The following is a 12929-nucleotide window of genomic DNA, read 5'->3' on the forward strand; positions in this document are numbered from 1 at the left end:
ATTCTACTGCCAATGTCTGTCTATGGAGATTGCATGGCTATGTGCTTGATTTTATGCACCTGTTAACAATGGTGTGGCTAAAACACCTGAACTCAGTAAGGATGGGGGTCCACAAACATTTAGCCATACAGTGTATGTATTCAAGTAATAATAGATAAAAATAGATAAAAATATATATATAAATAGACAAAATGTACTGGTGGTAGTAAGTAGTTTGGAAACAGGCATGATGGAAAATTGTGATCAGTGGTGATCAGTGATCACTGGGAATTGACTCATGCAAATGCAGCTCAGTCAGGCTTTACACTGGTGTGGGGTCTGGTGAACCTTGTATAACCATAAGCTGTGATGTGAGCTAGAGGGCTGTACTGAGTGCTTTAGTCACTAAAGTCAGCTCAAGAAGGCACTAGATCTTTTGCTAAAGGGGCCTACAAAAAAGCGCCACATCTAATGTAAAATTGGCTAAGAAGGCAGCAGTGAGCAGATCCGTTTAAATTAAAATGTACATTTATATTAAAATTAAAATCAAATTTAAATATCATTTTAATAAAAAGGCTCAACCCACCGTGGCCCTGTGTGTGCGGAGTTTGCGTGTTCTCCCTGTGCTGCAGGGGTTTCCTCCGGGTACTCCGGTTTCCTCCCCCAGTACAAACACATGCATGGTAGTCTGATTGGCGTGTCTAAAGTGTCCGTAGTGTATGAATGGGTGTGTGAGTGTGTATGTGATTGTGCCCTGTGATGGACTGGCACCCTGTCCAGGGTGTACCCTGCCTTGTGCCCTATGCTCCCTGGGATAGACTCCAGGATCTCCCGTGATTACCTCGATTAAGCGGTATAGAAGATGGATGGATGGATGGATGGATGGATGGATAAAAAGGCTGAAATGTAAACAACGAATTAAAAAACATGCACAAATAAGAAATATAATATATTAATAGATACAAATAAATACTGTGTTTATTTATTTACGTATTTATTTAAAGTTATAAATCAGCATGTATAATATATATTTAAAAATAAATCTAATGGTTTTATATTTTTAAAAGTGAAAAATATTGTCAATGCCGCTCAGATGGCAGCAGTGGGCAGGTCTTTTTTTTAAATGACATTTTACATTTATATTTAAATTACAATTTAAATTTGAATCAAACTTTTAAAAAAAAAATGTGAACAATGAATAAAAAACATTATTAATTTTTATTTTTTAAAATATATTTATATTTACTTTTATATATATATATATATATATATATATATATATATATATATATATATATAGTATTAGTATTAGTATAGTATTTTTTACAGTATTTATTTTTATAGTATTATTATTATTACACAAATAAGTCACTACTAATACATGTTAATAGTTGCAAATAAATGACGAATTGAGTTAGTTATTTATTTATAGATTTAAATCAACATGTCTAATGTGTATTTAAAGACAGACACAATGGAGTTTCTATTTTAAAAGTAAGAACACTGTCAGCCCTTTGACTCTAGGAGGCACGCGTGTAGTCGCAGACCGCACGTGCGCAGGGGGCGGGGTCAGTTGTGGCGACGTCACTAGGAAGGGCGGAGCGAGCTTATGCGGCGGCGCAGGCGGCAGGGTTGTCTACATGGAGGTACATGTCTTCGAGGAAATACACGGGGAGTTGAACGCATTTGGGTTGAAACATGGACCGATCATGTGTCTCCGCTCCACATGTGAGTATGTTTAGTTTGCAGTGTGTTTGTAAATGGTCAGTTTGGGGAACGCCCTCTGCGTCACCGGACATTTTAACTGGAGCTGTGTTTACTCGGATGGTTGGAATCCAGGGAGATGTGCGCAGCGAGGCTAAACTTAGTAAACAAGTAAACATTCAGCTCTGTTAGATGAAGGGGGACGTGGAAATCTGCATGCAACTCTGTGCATTGAGGAAATGTGTCACTATAATGAAGCAGGGCTGTGTTTATGGTGTGTAGATAAATAAACACACCCCAAGTGTTATTGACACATGAAGATCTGATCAGCTACCCAGTGTTTATCTAATACAAACCTGGGACAACATGCAGATGATCACCATAAATTATACAGCAGGACCATTTTTTTATTGGGAATAAATACATTTATTTTCTTACTTGATGAAATGACTCATACACCTCAAGGATCACCTGAGGTCAACTTGAGATCATGAAAAAGTCTATGAAGAGGACTGAAGTGTAATGCACGCTTTATGGTCGCTAACTCTCCTGCTCCTAGATCTAATCAAGCTTGCGGAAGGGGTCGATAAGATCAAGGTTCTCAAAGTGGCGTCCAGGAACTTCTGGGAAGTATTGCCGAGATCCACGTTATACATCCAGTATGTTGCACGTATAAAGGCAGCAAGTGTTGACAAGGCGGTACAGTAGATTGGTGGTTAGTGCATTTGCATCACATCTCCAGGATTGGGGGTTTGAATCCCAGCTCTGCCCTGTGTGTGCGTGGAGTTTGCGTGTTCTCTCTGTGCTTCGGGGGATTTCTTCAAGAACTTCGGTTTCCTCCCCACCCCCGAGTCTGAAGACATGCATTGTGGACTGATTGGCATTTCCAAATTGTTCGTAGTGTGTGAATGGGTGTGAGTGTGTGTGCGTTGTGCACTGAAAAGGGTTGTCCGGGGTGTCCCCTGAGTTCCCAGGGATAGGCTCCAGACTCCCCTGCAACCCTGTGTAGGATAGTAGTAATAATAATAATAATAATAATAATAATAATAATAAGGTACGGAAACCGGATGGATGGAAGTCCTGAGCAATAAAATCAAGTAATTCCAACCAGCTATAAATAGCACCAATAAAAAGTATTACAAGACACACTTACATGTGATAGGACACGGCGACACCTGAAGACTACAGACTTTAAAAATACTCAAACACTTGGGAGATTAAATAAGTTTTGAATCAGGTTTTTGTCAAGATGTCTCCATAAACTGCGACAGAACTTTGGTAACTATGGTTAACTTTAAACCACATTCGAGTGTGTGAAATAATAATAATAATAATAATAATAATAATAATAATAATAATAATAAAACTACTGTTGGCTTGAAGATCTTAAAGTTCCAGAAAAAGAATGAGTACAGAAGAAGTCGGAGATATATTTAGATATCATTTAAATCTACTGATTCACTTTTTTCATACTTGATTGATTCAATACTAATATCTGACTTAGGAGTAATCCAATACTGGAATCCGCTTACTAACCAAGCTGACTATGCGCAAGCTTCTTTTGCCACATTTTGCAAAAAATATTGCATGCATGATGGCCTTTAAGACAGTTTATGGTCTCTGTGCAAGATCTGTGTTGCTTCAGTCCACGTCACACACTTTTATGGCATGAAATATGTCAGTGGATCGGAGAGGTAAATATCACATGCAGTATGAGATTGGTCCAGTGTTTCACTGTGTTAACAGCTGCTACCACGAAATAAGTGCGCAAACAGCCGACTTGATCTTTAAACAGGGCTGCTGAAGTTTACTGAAGGCTGGAAGGATGTTGCATAAACTTGAGATGAGAAATCTAGTTTGAGAAATGTGGTGGGCTTGCTCTCATTAAACAGGGGAACTTGGCCTGGTAAAGCTGCTCAGAGAAAGGGTAAGTAAAGGACTTAAGTGCCAAAAAAAAAAAATTAGAAATGAGGAACTGTGCTCCTTTACTTAGGCTTAAGGATGGGAGAACAATATACAAAAAAATATTTAGTATTCTTAAATTGAGGCGTATTTACAAGTGCTTCAGAGATTTTTTTTAAAAATGCAATTTATACAGAGCTCATAAAGAACGAATAACTCCAGCAGTCTGGTAAGAGGAGATGCACACATCATCTGGCTTCTCTGAAAAATGGCTTGATACAAAGCATTAATCATTTCTGCCTCTCATGGCAAACTGTTTTCTTATCCTTACTGCTCAGATTGAAGCCAAATCCACTCTTTAGGCTGTTTGTTCTTTCTTTTCTTTTCCTTTCTTCCATCCACCCTTCCACCTGTTCCAAAATCCAAATCTATACACTATATGGTGTGTATTTGGATTCAGTAGGGACCATCCATCCATCTATACCGCTTAATCCTTTTCAGGGTCACGGGGGAACCTGGAGTCTATCCCAGGGAGCATGGGGCACAAGGCGGGGTACACCCTGGACAGGGTGCCAATCCATCGCAGGGCACAATCACATACACACTCACACACCCATTCATACACTACGGACACTTTGGACATGCCAATCAGCTTACCACTGGGGGAGGAAACCGGAGTACCCGGAGGAAACCCCCGCAGCACAGGGAGAACATGCAAACTCAGCGCACACAGGGCCACGGTGGGCCACCCTGGAGGTATGAGGTGAACGTGCTAAGCACTAAGCCACCGTGTGAGTAGGGATCATAAAGCAGGCTAAACTTTGATAACATCACTTAGGAAGTATATAGAAGCTGTAACTGTATTACCTCAAAGGAAGTGGCATTAAATTTGTTATCATGGACACTGTAGCGTAGTAAATGTGGGATATTTATTTATTGGATTTCACATAAATATAGGTGCCTTTGAAACTAGTTTAATAGTGTTTTTATTATTATTATTAGTAGTAGTAGTAGTAGTAGTATGGCAGTGCAACTATCGTACTTAGCTCCTAGGATTGACTCCTACGTCTTACTTAGAGTTGCTCAATGAACTTTTATAGAATGTCTACTCTCAACTTTTAACTGAAATTGTTCCAGTCTTCAGTATTACTTCTGAAAACGAAGCATGTGCAAGCCTCACATACCACCGCTTGAGTCGGGAGTAGTTGAGAATATACTGTAAACTGTTTAGCTTAATCCACTGCTGGATTGTGTTTGTGATTTAACAAATGCTGCTGCACGTGGTCCGTTAATGAGTGATGATTTGGCTTCATGAGTCGAATGAGTTGAACTGTCTACTAGCAGATCAACATATGGAAAATAAGAAAAACCCGTCAGTCGTTCAGCAGCTCTCCTTGTTAAACATGAACTACCGTGGCTTCTGTATCAGAGAGTGGCTTGTTGTGACCAAGCATGGTTTTTAAAAAAAAAATAAAAATTTTAATTTACCATCAACAGTGCTTATTCTAAAATGTCTATGGGGAAAAACAATGTTATAAGGCGGAGAAGTGTGTGTTTATTTGCCGCTTCACATTCAACACAGATGTCCTATGTGTTCAGAGACTGTAGCGCTGGTCAAAAGTCATAACATGTAGTGCCGAGGCGAAAACCACTTCACATTGATGAGTTCGTGGCTGTAAATAAGACTAAGCAATAAGGTAACCGTTGCCGTTCAGTCGTGTTAGTTGCTTGCGAATTGTGAGTAGCTGGACTTTCATAAATACAATAATACTTAGATAGGAGTGGCATCACAATCATAACCACCAGGGATTCTGGGTGTTCCATCGTACAGTTTTCTTTACAGGAATTTGGTTTGTCTGTCTGATGCAAAACCCACTGAATCTCTTACTGGAACGAGGACAGTCTTAGTTCAGTTGTGATCAGCACTGTATGCTGTTAAGGCTAAATCCTCAGCTGTTATAGAATATAAAGTGTAATCATTATGTGTAACTACAAAGTTTACAAAGATGAATTCTGTGTCTTACCGAACAGTAATTGTTTTTCTGTACCAGCCTGTACCTTTCTGCACAGCAGGCATAATCTAAAACTATAAAACACTTTCTAACAAGTGACATTCTAAGTGTGTAAATTAAGAACCTTGTGTTTTGTCTAAAGCAGCTTCACTCTATGGCAATAAATTAGCATTTAGACATTCACCAGAATTGTGTTTCCAACCAAAGCCCTTTAAGCTTGCAGATCAGTGTCAGAATAAAACGTAAGACTTCCAGGAGGAAGGGTACCAGGCTGGGACTAGAGCCAGAAAAACATTAAGGTATAAGGGTGAATTATGGGACGAGGGAAAAACCCTGTCCTGATGAAATATTTAAGAAAATACAACTGACAGTGTATGCACCAGACAAATGTAAGGTATCATATGGATATGAATATTTAATTAAGGCAGTGGAGATTGTTTTTTTTCTTGAAAGAAAAGGTGAATGCCTCACCTATGGAGAAGTATATAAAGACATGTTTGTGTATGTATAATTCAGACTTTCTGCAGACTGTCTCACTTTATTGTTTCAATAAAGTTTAATTGCTTTTTGACATCTGCTAACCTTCGGTCTCTGAAGTTTTTTGGTAGGCTGGAAAGATTGTTCGCCACGACACTATCAAGGATAGATACCTGATGGGTCCATCATATGTTTTTTTTTTTTTTTTCTTCTTCCCTAAGCTGTCCTTAGATTTGCTTGGAGAGAAATCATGTTTGTCACATTGAGATGACAGTGGCTCCCGTACCATTAGTTAGTGTCAGATTTGGTAAGAAGTTGGAACCATTCCTATTTTCAGGCCAATTAGAAAAAAGCTGAAAATAACCTCACTTTTATAATCATGAGTGAACCAACGCCATGTAAGTACGAGCTGCTATATGTGCATGTCATGACAGAGAGACGTATTTTTAAGTCTTTCAGCACTGTGTAGACCGGTTTATTAAGTCACAATGTGTTATCGGGACGGTTATATTAGTTGGACGTGTGTGAAGAGTGGGTGGGGTGAAAGTGTGGCCAGGGAGAGTCAGAAGTTTTTTTTTTGTTTTTTTTTTTTTTTATAAATGCAACACGTTTCTCAAATCAGAACAACCCACACCATGCAAATATTTTAAATCACACCCTGTTCACTGGAATAGTTTCATGAACTTCAGCCTCATTAAATTATTTCCTTTCACACACAGTAGTCTGACGTGCCCAGTTCACAGGGCAGTTATTTTCATGTTTATTCAGAGCGGTTACAGCCTTGCATAAGTGATATTGTAGTGCTATGAGCATGAGAATGTAACTACTGGACATTTTAGGCTACTGAACGAACAAGTGGGATGGAAGATTAATAAGAATCTAGTGAATAAGAAGTCAACTTGAGCCTCATGAAATGAAATTATTTTTAATAGATAGAAGTGGTTAGCACATTTGCCTCCACTCTTGGTTGGGGGTTTGAATCCTGCCTCCACCCTGCATGTGCGGTGTTTGCATGTTCTCCTCCAGTCCGAAGACGTTGTAGGCCGATTTGGCATTACGAAATTGCCCATAGTGTGTGAATGTGTGCGAGATTGTGCCTTGCGATGGGCTGGCCCCCTGTCCAGAGTGTCCCTCGCCTCGTTCTCCGAACCCCCTGGGATATCCTCCAGACTCCCTGCGACCCTGTGTAGTATAAGAGGTACAGAAAATGGATGGAAGTGTTCTTCAAGACGCTGTCACTATAGTTTCTGCCTTGAAAAGCTGTTTCTATGGCTACTAAATAAATAGTCAGACTAGTATGGACATTTTTAAAAATGATTTAATAGTTACTTAATTAAATTAATAATTACGTGTTCTGCATAAGGTTTGAAATATACATGTTTTGGCTCAAATAGAAGGGGAAAAAACCAGTGGGGGGGGGGGGGGCGCGATCTATTCAGATGAGTCATCCTTCACCATATTCTCAACAAGTGGGTGAGTACATGTTTACAGCACATGCTTGACCCCTGCAGTGAGGGGGCATGTTGGCTTGGTTGTGCTCTGTGGGAGGCATTTTGTTGACCTGGCTTTGCTCCACTTGTTCGCTTACAGGGAAGCGAAAGTTCTCCTGACTGATTACCTTTATTTCTATCCGGATGCGAGAGGTCTCTTCTAGGATGACCCTGCTTCCATCCACAGGGCACAAGGGCTCGCTGAATGTTTTGATGAGGGTGAAAATAATGTCAGTCATATGCTTTGGTCTTCACAGTTAGCTGGTTTTAACCCAAATTAACACCTATTGGAGACTTTGGAGCAGTGTGTTGAGTGTGCTTTTCCACAGTCATCAAGCCCCCGCTTTAAGGAATATCTTTTAGAAGAGTGGTGTTTCTTTCTCCAGTACAGTTCCAGAAATTTGTAGAATCAGTTCCAAGGCACACTGACGCGTTTTCTGATTGCTGGTGGTGGCCCACCCTTAAAAAAAAAATTGTTTGTATGTTCTGCATGGTAAGAGAGAATAATAAGCTGCTTTGCATCTATATATATATATATATATATATATATATAAGTCATAGTAAGCTATGCAAGCTATCTATGCCTCCCTCATACAGGTGATTGGCAATGGCTGGCCTAGAGAGCCAGATATGTTTTGCAAATGCAAATGACTTTGCAAATAAGATGGCCCAACTGAGGCCTTGAAGCCCATCAAACATATATGAAATATGATTACCTTTCCTATGTTTTATTAAATCTCAGTAAGCTGCATCCTCTTGTCCATGCACTGAGAGTGTGTTTTGCTCCTTATCGGATTTTTTTCTTTTCTTTTTCATTTATGGGAAAAAACAGTTATGCAGTCATTTTTACCTGGAGCTTGTTACATTATTCAGGAGCACTTATTTAGTTTTGACCGAACATTGAGTCACTCTCGTATTGCGTCTTCACGATACACGCTGCTTTTATTTATTTATTTTTTTTAAATAATACATTTTATTTGTCTAATTTTATTTTGCTTCAGAGATTTACCCGTTTAAAGGAATATAGCCTTATAATGCACAGGGCGAAATAACAGGCAGTTTAGTCATTGAAATTTCAAATAAATCAAAAGAAATGTTTTTTTCTTAAATAAAAGTTTGGCTTGTTGTCGTACATGTTATCATATATATCCTTAGTGCTGTTTATTGATGCAAGAAAGCTGTAGAACATTTAAGCCCCGTAATGGAGCTGTTCCGTCTCCTCTCCCTACCTGCTTTTGGTGTGTGCCTTTAAAGATGACTTTGCAAAAAGTCTCCACAGCAGGCCTCTGTAGTGTTACATAATGTTCGTTCTGATGCTTCCATGGACAGTATCCACTCTGTAGTCATGTGGTAGATTGCATCATGGAAACGGTGTCTTCCATGGATTAATGGAGAACTCGCTAAGAACAAGAGCCAGCATGGACAGCTGTGAAACCAAGGTGTTCTGGGCAGAATATACTGATTTACACGTAGAACATGGAGAACTTCCCACTTGCCAAAATTGAGAGAGAAGACAGAAGCTGACAGAAGTTCTGTAATGCTGCGTTTATCCTTACTTTTAACTGCATGTATGCAAGATGGTAGTCGTGCTTATCCAGCATTTTTTTCGATTGCGCAAGCATGGGGGTAAATGTTTGGGTATAGTGTCATGTGTCACAATGTCTGTAGTAGACTAAACAAATTGGAGCTGTGCCTTAAATTTTTGTGTATTGACCTTTGCCATTGCAGTTTATCTCAGCTGTAGCCATTGAGGCAGATGGACTAAGCAGAATTTTTTTTATATATATATCTATATTCTACAGATTTCTGGCCCAGAAATCTGATTTGCCAGAGTGACATTTGACAGCTTTTCCAAGATCGCGACACACGATTAAAGGCATTTATGAGTAGTGTGCCTTGTGTACATTTACCAATTAAAATACAATAACAGTTGCAGTCAAAATTATTCAACCTCATTGCAAACCAGGTTTATTGTCACAATTTACAGACTTTCAGCTGTTTGCAATGACCAAATCAAACAAAAGAAATTTAAAATAGTTCAGCACAACGAATGCTTCAAGTGGTTTCCCCAAATTCAACTGAAAATGCAATTTATAATGACTTCAAAATTAGTCAACCGCTTCATGGCAAGCATCTTTGGTACTTAATAGAGCACACTTTTTCTGTTATGACCTGCTGCAAACGAGATGCATAGCCAGATACCAGGTTCCGGCAGCGTTCCTGAGGAATCTTTACCCGTTCCTCATGAGCAATGGCGTCCAGGTCAGTTATATTCTTGGGTTTGCGTGCTACAACCGCCGCCTTCAAATCCCACCAGAGATTTTCCATGGGGTTCAAGTCAGGTGACTGTGATGGGACTGTAGAATCTTCCAGGACTTCTTCTGCAACCAAGCCTTGGTGGAATTTGAGGTATGCTTGGGATCATTGTCCTGTTGGAAGATCCAATGACACCCAAGCTTCAGCTTCTTCACAGATGGCATGACGTTTTCTCCTAGGATTTCCTGATACTTCAGTCAATCAATCTTGAATTCCATATGCTGCAGGTTTCCAGTGCCAGAGGATGCACAGCAGGCCCAGAGCATCACTGAGCCACCACCATGCTCGACTGTGGACAGAGTGTTCTTTCTTCATTCTTCTTCCTCCAGATGCTGATCCATCGTGCCAAAGAGTTCCAGTTTTGTTTCATCGCTCCACAGCACAGAATCCCAAAACTTCTGTGGCTTATTGATATGATTTTGAGACAAATTTTCTTGTGCATTTGGGTCAGTCGTGGTCGACGTCTTGGAGTTCTGGCATGGAAACCTTCTGCGTTTTTAGTATTCGCCTTACTGTGTTCACTGAAACCTCAGTGCCTGTTGCCACCAGGACTTTCTGCACGTCTTTTGCAGTCACTCGAGGGTTCTCAGAAATCTGGTTGCAGCCTTTGATAGCATCCTCATTCTGCCCTGTCCAGGTAGTGTACACTCAACAAACCACTAGCCAGTTCAGGTATTTAATGTGTTCCCGCTCAAGCACATCTGGTGCAACTAATGAAGCCCTTGATTAGTTACATCAGGTGTGCTTGAGAAAACACCTGTTTTGCATATTTGTGCTGTTGTGAATTCTATTCAGGGGTTGAATAAGTTTGAAACTGAAGAAGTCATTATAAGTTGCATTTTCAGTTGAATTCAGGGAAACCACTTGAAGCATTCATTGTGTTGAATTGTTTCACTTGTTCATTGCAAAAGAGCTGTAAATTTCGACAGTAAACCTGATTTGCAATGGGGGTTGAATAATTTTGATTGCAACTGTAAATATCTCAGAGTTTAAATGGAAAAAAAAAACCCTAATTTTGTTTAATCCCCCCCAGCAGTTCTCCAGGATTACAACCACACCCTTCAGTTTAAATAGTATACTATTTACTATTTTAAACTATATAATATACTCTGCTGTATTCAGGCTAGGGATGTCACGAGAGCCGATACTTCGGTACCAGGTCTGTACCAACATTCTTAAAACGTGACGGTACTTGCTTTTCCGCAGTAGCGTTGGCAGCCGGCGTTGTTGCCCTGAAACCAGCTGACGTTATGCTCCAAGTAATGTTGCGATAGCCAGTTATTTGTTAACGACGCTTCTGTTAACGACACATTGCAATGTTATAAACTACCTCCTAATGGGCCTCCATGCATCTCCATTCAGCCCGGGTCCTGTCAGCAACATGTAGCCTAATCGCACAAATAATTATTCAAATGTTCATGCTTTTCATAAATCTTTCTGTCCTGCCACTATATCAGTGAATTTAAACTAATTCTTGCATTCAGAGTATAAGGTGTGTGTGCATGTGTGTATTTAGGAGTGCACCTTAGCACTTGTAGCCTCCACTGTTTTATTAGTCATTGTCAGACAGTGTTTGATAACTAAAATATCCCCCCTCTCTCTCTCTCTCTCTCTCTCTCTCTCTCTCTCTCTCTCTCTCTCTCTCTCTCTCTCTCTCTCTTTTTTTGCCAGTATCAGCCAGAGGAGGATGTCCTCCAGGAGAGTTTTTACGTTTATTTTTAAAAATTTTATCTTTAAACCACACCATGGTATCGACTTTGGTATGGAGTATCGTGTACTTTTGGTGGTATCAGTACCGACTACTAGATTTTTTTTTTATCGTGACATCCCTATTTCATGCCCTTTTAAAATCCTAGTTTTCTGGTAATCCATCATGTTGAATGTAGCTGAATATAACAAACTGAAATAATAAATATTAAGAACGCTATCTTGTGTATTGTCTACGCCTCTGAGAAATCTGAGTTTATGATTTTAACAGAATCATTGTGTAAATGATGAACATGCTCTTTACAGTCACTTTCATCACTGCATCATCGTGCCTTGTTAAAGATTTCTGCACTCTTGAGCCTTTGTGCTGTATGCTGAATTTGCTCTTTGCCATTTTGAATTATGTATTTATTTATTTTAGAGGTGTTTTTTTTTTTTTTTTTTTTAAAGAGGAGTAAATAATATATGTCTTGCATCGTGCCTTCTGCTAATTTCAGTAGTGGCATTTAGTAGTTTTCGGCTTCCTTATGCAAGGCTGATTTTGCTAACCACATCACTGAAGTCATGTCAGTAATCAGCATAGACCACACACACATCCGTACTCACACGCAATCTGTGATTGGACTTCTTATATTTACATCACCTGCCTTACCACACGTATGTGGGGCTAATAATGAGTGGAATCTAGTAGCCAAAATGCTAACTGGTGGCTGTGGCTTAGCCACATGCGTATCCGTATTGAAATACACCTTGCCAGCCTAAATAAATCCTCACATCATTCATTTATTAATGAAATAAAAATGTCCACGTTGCTGTGGAGTCATTTTGGATGGTTAACTTACTCCAGACAGTTTTGTTATTCCGTTATGCAACTATTATTTCTGGTAAATATGCACGCGAGAGCGTTTAAAGAAAAGCTAAGCAAGATGGCTATCTAAGGAATAAAATCTAGTGTAGAAAATCCACCTGCGTGCACGTTAGTGGAAGAAACCAGAGGAAACCTACAAGGACACAGGGAGAGCATGCTAAACCCCAGGACCTGAGCTCAGGATCAAATGTGGGACCCTTGAGCTGTGAGGCCTCAATGCTACTACCCTGCCACCTCAAGTTCTAACTTACAATAACCACAACTTTCACTTTCTCGCCATACTAGATATGGCACCTCTGGTAAAACATTAGCAAACACTCTGCCAAAACTCCCTGCTTTCCCTTTGCCAAATTCTGTGTCTGCCACTGATTTGTTCATCTTGATTTATTGTTCGGAAATTATGGTGGTGTTTTTAATAACTGCTATAGTGTAACGTAAGAGTGATCAGTGCTCGGCTCACGTCTTCTGGTGTAA

The 12929-nt window shown here is 39.7% G+C and overlaps 1 protein-coding gene across 5 annotated transcripts in view; it reads left to right on the plus strand.

Annotated features, from left to right (window-relative positions):
* Positions 1-1576: 1576 nt before the first annotated feature.
* Positions 1577-12929, plus strand: part of inpp4ab (inositol polyphosphate-4-phosphatase type I Ab) — a 79253-nt gene continuing 67900 nt past the window's right edge. For all 5 annotated transcript variants that reach the window (XM_053684105.1, XM_053684106.1, XM_053684107.1 and 2 more), the window contains exon 1: positions 1577-1707. The gene's annotated coding sequence lies outside the window, so the exon portion shown is untranslated. The remainder of the gene's footprint in view (positions 1708-12929) is intronic.

The sequence above is a fragment of the Ictalurus punctatus genome, chromosome 12, assembly GCF_001660625.3.
Source record: "Ictalurus punctatus breed USDA103 chromosome 12, Coco_2.0, whole genome shotgun sequence".
Lineage (NCBI taxonomy): Eukaryota > Metazoa > Chordata > Actinopteri > Siluriformes > Ictaluridae > Ictalurus > Ictalurus punctatus.